The sequence below is a fragment of the Felis catus genome, chromosome A2 (genome assembly GCF_018350175.1).
Source record: "Felis catus isolate Fca126 chromosome A2, F.catus_Fca126_mat1.0, whole genome shotgun sequence".
In the NCBI taxonomy this organism is placed as follows: domain Eukaryota; kingdom Metazoa; phylum Chordata; class Mammalia; order Carnivora; family Felidae; genus Felis; species Felis catus.
Window position 1 is genome coordinate 72157365 of NC_058369.1, and position 14797 is coordinate 72172161.

The following is a 14797-nucleotide window of genomic DNA, read 5'->3' on the forward strand; positions in this document are numbered from 1 at the left end:
CTTGCCTGGCCAAGCGGCATATGTGTCCCCCTTGAGGAAGGTGATTATTCTCTGGGAATGTAAATAGTAAGACTGATTAGGTAAAATGCAGCTGCCTCTGGTCAGCTCCTTGGTTGCCTAAAGAAAGTCTGAATTAAATGTGAATAAAGCCTAGCTGAAAGATGGCAACAATTCAGCAGCCATCGTTTGAGCTCTGGATCCTACCTTGCCTGAAGCCTACCTACCCACATAGGGACTTCTCAGCCGATACCCTCCCTCTCCCTTCCTTTAAAATGAACGGAAGCCAATCTGACTTGGAATTTTGTCACTTGCCGCTAGGAGTTTTTCAGTACACATGAAATATCCTCTTGGAATTTCCCAACAATTACTCGGGGGCCACGGTGAGGGGACGGAAGAGCTGCAGGGGTAAGTAAGGGCAAGAATGGTAGTTACACGCAGCACACAGGACAGGGCAAAGAAAGGCAGAGGAGCATGTGAAGTTTGTTCTCAGGTTCATCCTTTGGCCTCTCAAATGCAGATCCTCATCCCCCTCTGGCTACCTTTTTCAAGGTTGTTATGCGTTGCATTGAGTTCCTCCCACAAAAAGACATGTTGCAGTTCTAACTCCCAGAATGGCAGAACATGATCTGATTTGGGAGCGGTGTTGTTGCAGATGCACTTAGTTAAGATGAGGTCATACCAGACTAGGGTGGGCTCCTAATCCTGTATGACTGATGTCCTTAGGAAGAGGAGAGACACGGGGAGCATGCCATATGACTAAGGAGGCATGAGTTGGAGTGGAGCAGCTGTGTAAGCCAAGGAAGCCCAGGGATTGACAGACAGACACCATCAGAAGCTAGGAAGAGGCGAGGAAAGAACTTCCTCTAGAGGTTTCAGAGGGAGCTGCTGAGACTTTGATTTTGGACTGCTAGGCTCCAGAACTGTAACACAATAGATTTTTGTTGTTTTAAGCCACCCAGGTATGGTAAGTCCCGGTAAGTCTCAGGTTATGGCATTCCTAGGAAACTAATACAAATATCTTCAAGTCTCCCACTTCAGCCAATTTTTGCCAAAGAAGAAAAAAAAAAAAAAGTCTGTCTTATAGGCTTAATCGTTTTGAGGACTCACTATATTAAAATTTCCTAGGATATTTGCATTTGAAAAGAGAACTGATGAGAGATGGCAATAAATGAATCTATAATGGTGGACTTTTAGACATGGAGGAAGGCCATCTCAGAGCCCAGTACCTCTGTAAGTCCCTGTTTATCCTGACAAGTTCCAATGTTTCCAGCATGACTTTGGGATTTTTAGAGATGTCTTTGAAGCCATTGCAGGAAAGGGGGTGAGTGACAAAGAGAAAGGCAAGGGGGCTGGACTCTGAGACCCCATCACCCCACTTGTGACCAGAGTAACTCTCTTTTTACAGTTTAGGATTCCATACCAGATTTCATTTGGAAAAAGAGTTCTTGTGTTAAAATAGATCTAAAGTCACAGCATTATGGCAGTATTTAACTCACACTAAGGCAAATCATGTTTTATTTTTTTTACTCCACCATTTTGCAAAATGTGCTCACTTATATGTTTACCACTACAGTGGAGAGCTGTTAAGTTTCTGCCAAGGATCTACGGTGAGGAAATGGGGAGACACCAGCATTCTTTCTCTTTTGTTTTTAGCTCTTCTGACGGGGTAAGAGGAAAGATTAGCTGCCTTTTCTTTGTTCTTGTCTTTTAAAAACCAAGAATGGAGATCTTCATGATCCAAAATGTGCTCCAAGACTGTTTTAAGTAAAAGTCAAAATATCTAGTTTATTCAAGTTGTTGATTTATTGGCTGTCTTTTTTCTTTTTATTTATTTTTTGCCAGTGGGTGAACAGAAGAGGCTATCGGGATGTATTATTTGCATTCATGTGATTGAGGCAGAAGCAGTGCTCGAATACAAAAAAATAAAATTTCACTGATGCTGGAGGGAGGATAATAATTCTTACACATTTGTGTCCCTTTATACTTTCACATGCATTATCTCATTGGAAACCCACACACATCCTGGGAGGTATGTGGCCTGGTTTTCCTATCATCATCCCACAGATGGACTCAGAGCCTTAGGGAGGCTCAGAGAATCCTCCCTGGCCTGGGCCTGAGGCCAGTTAGCCAGGGGAAGCTGGGACCACCACCTAGGTATCCTGAGACCCCTGCTCGGTATGATGAGTCAGTGGTGGTTTATATAGTTATTTTTTTAAAGAGTGGTAAGGCAGAGAGAGAAATCTTAAAATCAATGGCTAAAAAAGGACCTTCAGCCTTACTTTATCTCCAGCTTCTACCATAAAAGCTTAAGTCAGGGTCTGCTTTGTCCTGTTTTTGAGATAAGCAACAAGTCCCAGGAAACAAATAGTGAACACCACCATGGATTCCGTTAAAAAATTCTCCAGTTAAGCGTTTGAATCTCAAAACGCTCTTCAAATCATAATAGCTAATCATTCATCCACCCACGTTCTTCCTTCAGTCAAGAAGCTCAGCGAGTCAACACAAGTGCACCCTCAGCTCCAGGCATGGCTGGCGGCTGGTGGGTGGGTAGACTCCGCTTACCCCCAGGAAGAGTGGATTTTGGAATGTCACAGGGTTTTCTTTCCTTGCTTTTTTTCGTGTGTTCCCCCCACCCCCCACCGGGAATTCCTTTTTTTAAGTTACACGTCCACGTTGGGTACATTCAGAGGGAACAGATGAACGTAGACTGGCCGGTTGAGGAAGGAAAAGAATTCTCACTAGTATGAGGCGTTGCAAGGAAATCAGGGACAGAGACACTCCGCAGCCCAGGGGAAAGCACCACGTCGGAGTCCAGGCTCCAAAGCCGGGGTCTTTGTTTTTGTGTCCTTTATAAAGTGGCCCATGGGGACAGTAGGCTGTGTAGTGGGAGTTCCTACTTCCCAGATTTGGCCCCAAGGGCAGATGAGTCCGGTGGAGAGGAAAACCCTGAACTTGCAAAAGCATCCTCCGGCGAGCTAGGGAGTCTCAGGGTTGGCTTGGGGAAATGTAAAAGGAGGAGGGGGGGGGGGTAAGGCGGGGTGTGATCAGAGAGGCCTTAAAAGAAGAAAGGGGAGCCCAAACTGGGAGCGAGAGAAAGGAGAGCCTACGCGGGGTGGGCGGCGACGGGAGCGGGCAGGACGCAGCCCCGTGCGCCGGGCGCTGGGGTGGGGGCGGCGGGGGCGTCCGGGCGGGGCCGCGGGCGCAGGCGGGGAGGGCGGCCGTGACATCACGCCCGGGCCCCCTTCCCCTCGCCCGGTGGGTGGGGCCTCGGCGCGCCGAGCGGGCGCGGGGTCAAGGAGGGGGAAGAGGAGGAGCAGGCTAGAATCTGTCTGAGTGAGGACCCGGGAGGGGCGGAGGAGGCGGAGGAGGAGGAGGGCGGGGAGAGGCGCGCGCGTGGCTCGGGGCGCCCGGGCTCCCCCCCAGCCCCCGACCCCGGCCCGCGGCGCGCCGCCTCCTCGCCGCCGCCGCCCGCGTCGCAGCTGGGACCCGCTCCCGGCGCGGGGACCCGGCGGGCGGGGAAGCACGGGCCCCGGCGCGGCCTGGAAGGAGCGAGAAAGCAAAAGTAAGGCGAGCTGCACTCCAAGTTTTCCCAACTTCGCCCCCTGCGGCGGCCGGCGTCCCGCTGCTCGGCGCGTCCCCACTGCGCCGGCGAGTGGCAGAAAGAAAAGGGACGGGGCGGGGGCGGGGGCGGAGGAAGAGGGAGCGCGGGGGAGAGGGGAGAGTCCGGCAACTTCTGTTAAAACTTGGGGGAGGAGGAGCGCGGGGAGGAGGAGGAGGAGGAGGAAGCCGAAGAGAGGAGGGAAGGAGGGAGCGCGAGGGAGGGAAGAGAGAGCGGAGGGACAACTTTTCCACCCCGTGAGTAGCGCCCGCGGCGCGGGGGTCGGGGTTGGGGGGCTCCTCCACCCCGCGGGCGGCCCGGCCGGGATGGGACCTTCTTCCAGAAAGTCGATTGGATGCCAGGAGGGGACTGCGGCGGGGGCTTGCTTTCTTTCCCTTTCCCCTCCCTCCCGCGGGTGAACCAAATCAGAACTGTCACTCAGGGCCTGTGAGTCAGAAGGGATCGGATTACACGATCCCTGAAACCGATGCCGGAGCTGCACGAGCGGGAGGGAGCGGGCAGGGGCAGCGCCACCGGCACCGGCGCGCTCGCACACTCGCCCTCGCGCACACTCGCCGCCCCGACTCGCCCTCGCCGCTCGCCAGCCCTCCCCGCGCGCCCCGCGGCGGCCCGCGCCGCACCATGCCCGCGGCGGGCGCACCCCGCGCCCGGCCCGGCCGCTCGCCGTAGCCCGCGCCGCCCGCGGCCGCGCGGAGCCCGGAGCCGCCCGCCCGCGCCCCGGACGCGGGTCTATGGGAAGTTCGGGGACTTGACAGCCGCCGCCGCCGCAGGTACGTCCCGCCCGAAGTTCTTTGTTTCGCGGGCCGGGGCACCCGGCAGCCGGCTCCTGCGGCCGCGCCCGCGCCTCCGGGTCGAGAGGGGGTCCCCGACGGGGGGAGCGGGAGGAAATGAAAATGGCTGTCAAAAGGCGCCCAGATTTGGAGAGCGACCCGTGCGGCGTCGGAGCGAGGCTTTCGTTCGCTCCCTCCTTCCCGGAGCTCCTTTGCCAAGTGTCTCAGCCCGCGGCCAGCCGGAGACGGACCGGAGAGTTTCCCCATCCCGGAGGGGGACGAAGTTGGTGGCGCCCGCGTCCCCGCTCCCCTCCCGGAGCCTCTCCCCGCCCCACGGCGTCCCCCTGGGGCGGCGGGCGCGGGCGGCGAGGTGGGTCCGCCGGGGGAGCGCCGCTGCGGGGGCCGTCCGCAGCCCGCGCCGCCCCCGGGAGGGCTGGGGGGGGGGTGCGGTGTGCGTGGATGCGGAGGCGCGCGCCGCGGTCGTCGGAGAGGAAAAGTGAAAGTTGTACCATCTGTGTATGATTTGGGATTCTTTTATTTCTTTTCCTTTGCAGGGACAGCGCAAAAAAATAAAAAATAAAAAAACCAGAAAAGAAAGAAAACAAAAGAAATAAAAGCGCTAGAAGCTGCAGGGAGTGAGTGCGGGGGTACGGGCAATCGTGGCCCGTGCAGTGATCTTTTAAGAGGCCGCGTTTTCGCAGAGCGGAGTTGGGTATGAATCGCTCTGCAGGGGACAGTTACTTTCTTGAGTTGCAGAGGGAAAATGGGCGGGAGGAAGTGGAGAGGGAGTAAATATTTACCCCAAACTTGGAGAGTCTGTGAAGCGACTTTTTAAGCAGATTGCCAGATGCCAAAGCGCCACTGCACACCCCGGCCTTTTATCCTTCCCTGAACTTTGTGTTCCTGTCCTTGATTGCACCTCCTTCAGGAGATGCGGTCCCTAGAGGGGCTGGACCCAGGCTTCCCTGGCTGACCCCGCGCAGAAGGAGGATTAAGGAGGCATCTTCCTCGCGAGTCCTGCTGCCTCCAACTTCCCATCTCCCTGGTGTGCAGTGCCGAATAGATTCTGGCCGTGGGTACAGTGCTCGTGGCCCTCTGCCAGTTTATATGTACATATATTTATGTAAAACATTTTCTCCCAGCTCTTTGCCAGCTGTTCCACATTTTCCAGCTGCCATTTCAGTTTGAAATGATGGACTGTCCGCGTCTCCAAGTAAAAGAGCCCTTTAGTCAGAGGTATGGAGGGCCGGCCGCTGTGCAAAGACCCGGGCAGTGCCATTAGGTGGACTGGTATTATTAGCTCTAAAAAACACCTTCTGCTCGCCTTGTTTTCTCCCCCTTCTCCGCGATTAGTCTTTCCAGAGCACTTTGCTGGAAATTCCCAAGAACGAGGCATTTCCCTCCAAATGTGATTTTGTACAAAATTTGGATGAGGCCATGCTTTAGATCCCTGAAATGTGTGTCTGGTGGAAATAAATGAACTTTTAAAGAGAGTTCCAGCTTGAGTGTGTTGGGCATGGCTGGTGGGGGGCCTCTGCCATGGCCAACTGAAATGACCTCATTTCAGTCTGTTTCAGGCAGGAACTATTCATCGTTTCCACGTTACACTTTTTTTACCTTGTTTGATGTCTTAGCATATTACAGACTGAGATCTTCAAGAATTGGCCTAAAGTATTAATTTTGAGTATTTATGTAATTGTTCTGTAATTTGAATAGGTGCCTTATTGATTGATTCCTGTAATTATTTCATTTAGGTTTTAAATTAAAAATTAATAATAGTCTGACAGTTTCTTAATTACATGTGTCAAGATTATTTTCAAGGAAGAAAATGCTGTGTTTTAAAGTAGGGAAATCACCTCAAAATCTCTTCATTTCTCTAAAGCAGAACAGCATTTCAGTTGAGGGGCTTGATGCAGACCGTGGCGATTGGTTTTAACAATGTAAACTGTGTGAAGTATCTAAAGAATTTGTTTATGTTAGGAAATATTGGGTCTTAATAACGTGATACACAAACACTTGGGCCAGTTAGACTATAGTCTGACCTAAAACAAACATGAAATAACATTTAAATTAGTTGTAATAGCATACTTACAGACAGAAGAGAGTTTATTTTATACTAAAAGCTATTTAATTAGAAACTCCCTGCCTAAGGGGAGATCCTTTCAGGGTATATAATTCTTAAAGTCAACCTTCGGGAAGCTTTGGTTTAAGATGCCTGAATGAGTCCAATGTGAGAGGTGTCTAGTGAAATTTCACACATGCAGAAGCACTTCACAAGGTATAGATTGTGTTATTATTCATAGGCTAAAAGTAGGTCCAACTCTGAGACCGACTAATTCCCAGTACCTTTGACGTGTGTGTATTCCTTCCTCGAGCGCTGATCTAAACACACTTTTATTGTATGCCTAATTTGCAAAGGACTACAGACAGAAATGAGAAAATTCAGTACTGATGAAAAATGGTTCTGTTGAGTTCTTTCATTACTTATTTAATGAAAGAGTCATTAATTTATCAACTTGATGCCCAAGCCTAAAAGTTGGACCTTCCTTTGTTTCTTGGCCAGTTTTCTTAATTACCTGCACGCTGCAAGGGTTTCAGACTAACCCTGTGCTTCGCCTCTCCGAGGTCCTTCTCTGTGTGGAAGGTATCCTGCCTTACTGAGATTCTCCCCTCCCCCCCTTTTTGGAGGCTTGGGTTTGGGAGTGTATGAAAGGAAACGATTTAATGATCATTGTTCCATGCACTTACTTATATGGAGGCAGTAATGTACTAAGGAAAACCAGTCTTGGAGGAAAAGTGAATCACTGAGTCATGAAATCCTCAAGAAAACCTTAGCAATGGAATGTTAATGCTTTTAGACTATAGTAGATTATCTTAAAAGTCAGACTTTTCTTCTCTATGCAATTGTTGTAAATCCCCAGCTAAAGAGTTCTTTGAAGGAGGTTTTAGTTTTGCTGGCATTCATATTCCATAGTCGGTCTGACTTGTTTTGGAAGATTCAAAAAATTTTCTGCCAACTTATATCATGAGAAGCAATTAAAACGTTGAAGTGACTATAGAGGGAATGTGCCTCTGTGTGTGTGTGTGTGTGTGTGTGTGTGTGCGCGCGCGCGCGTGCGCACGCGTGTATAAATTTAATTTGTTTAGCAAAATATCCCAACTCTAATAATGACTTCAGGTTGTTCTTTCATTAAAGGCTGGTAGAAGATGCTGCCCTTGACTTCATGTCATTTTTTTTCTAGATGAAAATTGATTTGTTCGAGTTTCAAAGCAAATAAAGGGAGACAGAATAAACAACAGCAGGGCAGGGGTACCGCTGCAAACTTTTCCGAGTACTTTCAGTGTATTTTTCATCTTTACTTTTATGTGATGGGCCTGTGAAATAGAGCTGTAGACTGGCGAAGACTTTAAATGAAATTTCACACTTTGATGATTTTTTTTTAAACTTTGATATATTGACAGCAAAAGGAGCTGCAAAGCTTTTATATAACTTGAGCAGTAACGCCAAGCAGCAGTCAGACGTCTCTATGCATTTGTGTTTAACTGCAGAAGAAAAACATGTCCATGGGCAGTAGAGGTTCTTATCAACCCCCTAATCCCAGATCCCAGCAAACCTTGAGGGCATGCCTCAGATCTTGCTGAAATCACTGTAGACTCCCACAGTTTGCAGATTAAATATGCTATGTGTTCCTGGCTCCAACAACAGTTTTATGAGCTCACTAAGCTTCCTGTTTCAAGATCCTTTTCTTAAGTTTTTAGGAGCTGCTAAAGGCAATGCTGTCTGGAGTAAGTGGTGTTGTTAATTTAGAGACACTTTAGATATTTCATTCTCTCTCTAAAAATTGCCAAAATTAGGATTTGTAAATCGAAGGACCAGTGAGGCAGGGATGAGGGAAGGGAGCCCTCTGAAAGGCCTGGGATGTTAAATGCATTCCTAAGTGCAAACTTCACGTGGTGTCTCAATTGTTTTAAGGCACCCTGCCTTTGCCCGGCCCCTTAAAATTAGACTTTTTTCCACGTGTAAGTCGAAATGTACTATATTTTAGCACCACACTTCTTAGCTACTCATGGCCACTTGTAGTGTTTTTTTTTTTTTTAAATGTGAAAGTGTTTTTTGTTCTGTGTGTGTATATTTCAACCCGACAGAATGTCCCAGAAAAATCTATGGCTCTCTAAAGAGACTGAATGAACAAGCCATTACATAGTTAATAAGGTGGCATTGGAACATTCCAGCCCCCTCCTGAAAGGCAATATTGTGTTGAGCTCCACATCTGCATCTGTAGTATCTGCACTCGTGTCCTCATATACGGTGCTTTTGCATTTTGCAGAAGAGTCATAATTAGAAAAGAAAATACTTACATCATCGTCCAACAACATGTCATATAATTCCCAAGAGAACTCGGCCAATTTTGTGCTTAAAGGTTATTCAATGAATGAAATTGTGAAAGCCCATTTGTCAAAGTACTGCATGGTTTCTGTTAGTTTTCAAGCCCCAAATTCATTGTCCGCCCTGGCCCAGCCATTAGTCATCAGTGTATTAGTGCTGCCTTCAGGCCATGCTGCCCGGCACTTCTTCACACCATTATAGCTTTGAAAGTGTACTCTGTCGACTTGTAGAATTACTGCTCTGATTTCCGCTTGGCTGGGTTTGAGGTAAGTCCCCTCCCTACCTTCTAGCTGACTGTAATCCTTGCTTTCTTTTAAAGCTCCTTTCCAGAGATTTAGGGGAGAACTTTCTTAAGGGCCCTGTTGGCATCATACTGTGGTTTTGTTGTGGCATGCACCGTACATAGAAATTGTACCTGCAGTAAATTGGATTGATTGCTGGCCTGAAACAGCTTTGGGGCTTTTCTTTACTTTTTTTTTTTTTTTTTGATGGGAGGGGGGCAACAGTGTGTGTGTGTGTGTGTGTGTGTGTGTGTGTGTGTGCGCGCGCGCGCGCGTGAAAGAGAAAAGAGTATGTTTAAAACATAAGCATTTGATTGTATATTTGAATAATTTTTATGCCACAAAATTAAGTAATGGGAGACAAATGTAATTTTTTTGAAATCTCTGCCTGTTGGAGTACCTCAGGAAGCAGTGTGGTATCTTATGTGCTTATTTTCATTTGCATGTTTTTAGCTTTAGCCACCCTGACTTTTTTTGAAAATTGCATAAAATACCTAATAATATTCCAGGGTGCTTTACACCATAAAGTATCGTTTTTTATAACAAGGACCCGAAAACTCACAATTTGGATGAAAGATAACTCACAAGTTGCTGTAATGAAGGCATGAGGCAGTGACACTGTATTATCGTTTTCATTTTGTGATATTTTTAAAAAGAAGAGTTCAGTCTCAAGAGAGTTACCTGTGTGTAGAGAAACCTCAGCCAGCCTCCCAAGAATGAAGCCTTAATGAACTCATATGAATGGAAAGCTGAATGGAGTGGCCAGCAGTGTGGACCAGGTCATGGCTCTTCAGAAAAGCACCTGCGGTGTGGACTGTGGGTGTTCAAATGAAATCCCATACCCAAGCATTTCACCGGGAGGGTGTGCAGTTTGGTATAGTTTGAATTGGCAGTTTTGTACATGACTGGGGGCGTGGGGGGCGGGTGTGAACGATAAGCTGAAGAATTCTGTCTGTGAACAAGCCAAGTTCACAGGCTGAGTGGAGCAGGGGCCAGTTTTTACTAAGACTTATTAAAAATCCTTAAATTTTTGAAAATTTGCTTTTTAAATCACAATTAAGATTCCAGAGTCACAAGTTAAAAAATTGTGAGGATAAAGTATGATGAACAACACATCATAGAAAATACAGTAAGTACCTTTGGGATATCCCCAGCTGATTTTTACACCCAGCAGGTATTCTTGGTCTAGTATTTGTGATGGTTGAAAAGTAAATTACTATTTATAGGACATTCATTCTCTCCCCTTAAGCTTGAATGTAAAGACACACATGATTTTAGGAACCGAAAGTTATGTAAGTTCTATAAGAAGAATTTTTAAATTCAGGGTTTTTTTTTTTTTTTCCTTATGAAAATGTGTGAAAACTTGTAATTCCTGTAGACCTCAGCGACGGAGACAAGGAACACCTTTGATCAGACAGGATGTTTTTGTGATAATATGTGGGTTTAAGGGAAATACAGTTTTCATGAGCTCAGCTGATCCGTAGACTGACAACTGACTTCTAGATCTCCATTTTCTGTCTGAGGACTGTCTTCGGCAAACCCACAGAAAAGTGGGGGTGCTGGCTTACTCCACATTATTACTCATTTGTGAGTGGCACCTGCTGATGCAGGGCGCTTCCTGCAAAGCCTAAGTGGAGTTGCAAAGCCTAACCGGAGTAAACTGGATGATGCTTTACCATTTTGCAAAACTCCGAAATGGTAACAAGTATTAAATAATGACCTTCTACTCCCCTCAAATGTTTCTCATAAAGTGCTACTGGCAGCAGAGAAAGAGTAGCTGCTGATCTTTTGTCTTAAATACAGATGGCAGGCCGGTGCACAAACTGTCATTTGCGATTTTAACCGTAATAGCAGTGATTACTTCATGTCAAAAAAGCTTTTCAATGGTTGAAGTTAAGTATGTGGATTTCTTCAAAGTTTAGATGTCATTAATTGACTAAAGCCAAATTCACTTAATCCATAGCCAGGCAGTCATTTCCCCTTCGAGTAATTCCATTCCTTTTAGAGTAATTCCATTTTGGGATGTCTGTCATGAATGCTGCTTAGTTGAGATCAGGATCCTCAAATGTAGTAAAGAAAGATCGAAAACAATAGGCAGCAGATTTGGGGAACCCTCTAGGCTACCAGAGGCCACTTGAGGCAACTTGGAACAGATCGTGGCTTTCTTATTTGCAACCAAGCCTTTAGGTTTTTCTAATTAAGGAAAAGTAAAATCGTACATAAAGGTAAAAATAATTGTACATTTAAAAATGCTGTAGTTAACCATTCATGAAGATTTCATTAAGAACTTAGGAAGTAGAGCTTCTTTTCTTGCAGAAAAGGAAAGCAGTGCAGGCAGGGAAGGGTGAGGAGAGAAAGCCTGAGATCTTGGGAACGGTTGGCGGGTCACAGGTTCTGCATATGAAATTGATTTTAAGTTCAGGAAGACAGTTGGAGCGCAAGGAAACATCACCCATATTATAAACCTGGGAGAGGTTTTCTTAATGCATGGTTATACGAAATCCACTGAAACCTTTTACATTTCCTAAATGTTGCTCCTTGAAACTCAGACCCAGTTTTTACTTCCAGAATCGATCTAAAGTTAAAATCAGCATTAGTTTGTGCTTCTTGATTTTTTTCCCCCTCTTCCTGAAGGATTCATTTTCATTAGAAACTGAGTTTTAATGCTGTAGGAAGGTATAATTATTTAATGGGAAATTTTCCTTAAACTATTTAATAGGAAAATTTCCTTAAAAGATGCTTCAGGAGTAGCATCTTGGAGTAGGAGTCAATGTGCTAGCTAGTGAAGTGTGAGAGAAATGTCACTCCTCAGTGATGCAGGGGGGACCCCTCAGATATCTTTACTCAGGCTGGTTCCTCCTGGCTTTTTAAAACATGAGCACATTAAGGAGATCATTCAGCTTATAAATATACAGGCAGGTGTAAGTAAATGTAATTTCTCTGGAGGAAAGCCTTATTCCACGTGAGCAATAGTTCCCTAGGCTGCACAGAATAATTTCTCACTTCAGGCCTAATCATGGTGCTGTTAAAAGCGCTGCTGTCTACTGGAATGCCTTCTCTCTGATCCCTCATTGGCAGGAGCTGTTTCAACCTATCAGAAACGCATCAGGTTACCACAGCAAGCTTTTAACTTAGTTTTTTTACATCTTTGAATGCATTAAGGAAAAAAAAAATGAAAGAGAATTATTGCCCAAGTTCAGGCAACTTAAAAATAAACCAACTGGATTAGGGAAATAAATTAAGTAGTCTGCTGTTCACAAAGGATGCATTATCAGTTTATAACTACTGTTTCATTTCACCTTAGATTAGAAAGTCCTTGTATACAGTTCAAACATCATTTTAAATGTTGGTTTTAGCACTGGTGCTTTCTTTAAGAAATTTTAACTGTTGAAGTTATGAAGAAAGCCTGCTTGCATGTGGATCCCAGGTTTCACTGCAGAGATGTGCAAGGGGAAAAGGCTGATTTCTGCACGTTGCCAGAATTGTGATTTTTCATCCTCTCTATTTACTACGTAAAGCCTCATGGTTGAGGTTGAACTTTGGAACTCCACTGAGGGCCTCCCTCCCTGAGAGACAAGATGTGTCTGTGCCTTCACCATTCACAACATCTGAATCTACTTAGGACAGCTGGTGCAGAAACCTCATTTGGGGGCCAGGTTGATGGACGGCGAGTTAGAAGTTTGGGGAGTGAAGCTCACAGCCCCTGGTTTCCTGAAGACCCCAAGAGTTCCCCCGATGTTTTATCACGGCGAGACATGTAGGGTGTTGCAGTGCAGACAGTACCTGCAAAGTTGCACCTCTCTGGTTTCAGCTGGTGAAACAGCCGTGTGAACGAAAGCAGGGCCACCGCGGACGACGGTCCGCGGGAAGGGTTGCCCGGCCAGCTGCAGAGTGCTCCAATGCCCGGCAAGATTCCCGGGGAGCGGGGTGGCCGGCGCGATGGAAGTGATCTGGGGCGCTCCTTTCCCTGCCCAGGCCTGGCGGGCTCGGGGCGTTGGGCGCCGCCGCTTGCGACTTGCAGGAAGCCCGCCTCAGGAATGCGACTCGGAGCGGGGGCTGCCTGCGCCCCCGCCACCCCGGCGGCTGCTGGGAGCCAGACCCGGGCGCGGGGCGCGCGGGGCCGCGGGTGGGGCCTGCCGGCCGCCGGGGGGAAGGAGGGCGGGCGCGGCGCCGAGCCCTCCGCCGGACCGACCCGGGCCCGGAGCACCGCGCGCCCGCCGAGAGCTGCAGGCCCGCCCGGGGAGGGGCGCGGGGGAGCGGGACGGGCGCGAGGACCGGGAGCCCGCCACCGTCGGCGGGACTGCACGAAGGGAGGCCGGCGAGGAAGCGCAGGCCGAGCGCGGGAGCTCTCCCGAAATCACCAGGGCCCACGGCCTGGATAGTTGTTATAATACTGAATGGTGGGGACTCCTCTTTGCAGTGATGAAAGTTCCTGGGTGGTGGTCGTGGTGGTGGTTTTCCATTGCAGCTCTAAAGAGCGGGCCACTCGCGGCCATCTGTGTGAAAGTGCAGTTTCAAACGTAGGTCCCCACAAGAATGGTCAGAATTTGGTCCGTTGCAGTCTAGCCAACTTTGGCCGGGAGCCATGCGCTAACTCCACCGACAGCTGGTCAGTGGCTCCGGCAAGCTTTGGATGCTTGCTTCTGGAGGCGGTTGATGCAAGTTCGGACTTAAAATTCGGAGAGGAAAGACCCACCTGCAGCCAGGTTTCTAGTAGGCAACGGATTAGGTTGAGAACAGGGTTCTGGAATTAATCGTGCCCTGGGTTTAGGCCTCCGGGAAAATTACAAAAGGTTCAAGGACAGTTGAATGGGAAAAGCCAGGACTGTTTGCTCTCAGGAAGGAATTTTTATCCCTTCGTTTACCTATGTAGCCTCAAGCTTGAGCAGGTCCACACTATCAAGAGTTTTCCTGGGTTGCATTCCCACCTCCCCCCCCCCCCCATACTCAAACTGCTCCAACATCAGTTACAAATAGATTTTTTTCCCCATAAGCCTAAACAGTCAAGGGGCATGCCAGCAAATCTTGCATGCAGTGCTGCAGTGGTGGAAAGGGCCTGAACAACAGGGTGGAGTGTGGCAAGGAGGGAACACTGTCAGGGTGGGGAAGAGTCACCTTTCATTCACATCTAAAAACCAGTGGCATGTTTTCCTCAGAGAAGAATCTTCGAAGTGAGGCCGAACCGAAAAGTGTTCCTCGCAACTTATGTTTTCAATAACTTACACTTTATTATCTCAGAAATTCCAGGTTGTAAAAATAGTACTATGGGGCCACTGCTTCAGTTTCGTGACTTTTAAGATTCCACCAGGATTGACTGATTGATTGATTGATTGGCTTATACGAGTCACTTCTGTACCTCAGGCTTTTGTACATCAAATCAGGACTGAGTTCCAAGCGGCTTAACGTGTCTCTGAAAAAACTGCCACCACAGCCAGAAGCAGACCCTTCTCTGCCATGAGGTGTGAGAGCCTAGAGTGTTAAAACTTTCTCCTTTGCAACTGACAGGGACAAAGTTGTGTTTTTATCAGTAAAATAAGCTGATATAATTTATAGGGATATACAGGAAGCAGATGTCTGCCTTGGCAAGTTGCCATTTTTAGAGCCCTGTTCCAAGCATAAACCACACTTTTAAATAATTAGTTACTAACTAATGAGATCCAAAAATAAGTTGTCAAAATAGAAGAAAGGGGTAGATTCTTGAGTGACCAAAGGCCCATTTTTTAGAAATCCATTTCGAACA

At 47.7% G+C, this 14797-nt stretch overlaps 1 protein-coding gene across 2 annotated transcripts in view; it reads left to right on the forward strand.

Annotated features, from left to right (window-relative positions):
• Window positions 1-3357: 3357 nt before the first annotated feature.
• Window positions 3358-14797, forward strand: part of GLI3 (GLI family zinc finger 3) — a 280783-nt gene continuing 269343 nt past the window's right edge. For both annotated transcript variants that reach the window (XM_045052197.1, XM_045052198.1), the window contains exon 1: window positions 3358-3562. The gene's annotated coding sequence lies outside the window, so the exon portion shown is untranslated. The remainder of the gene's footprint in view (window positions 3563-14797) is intronic.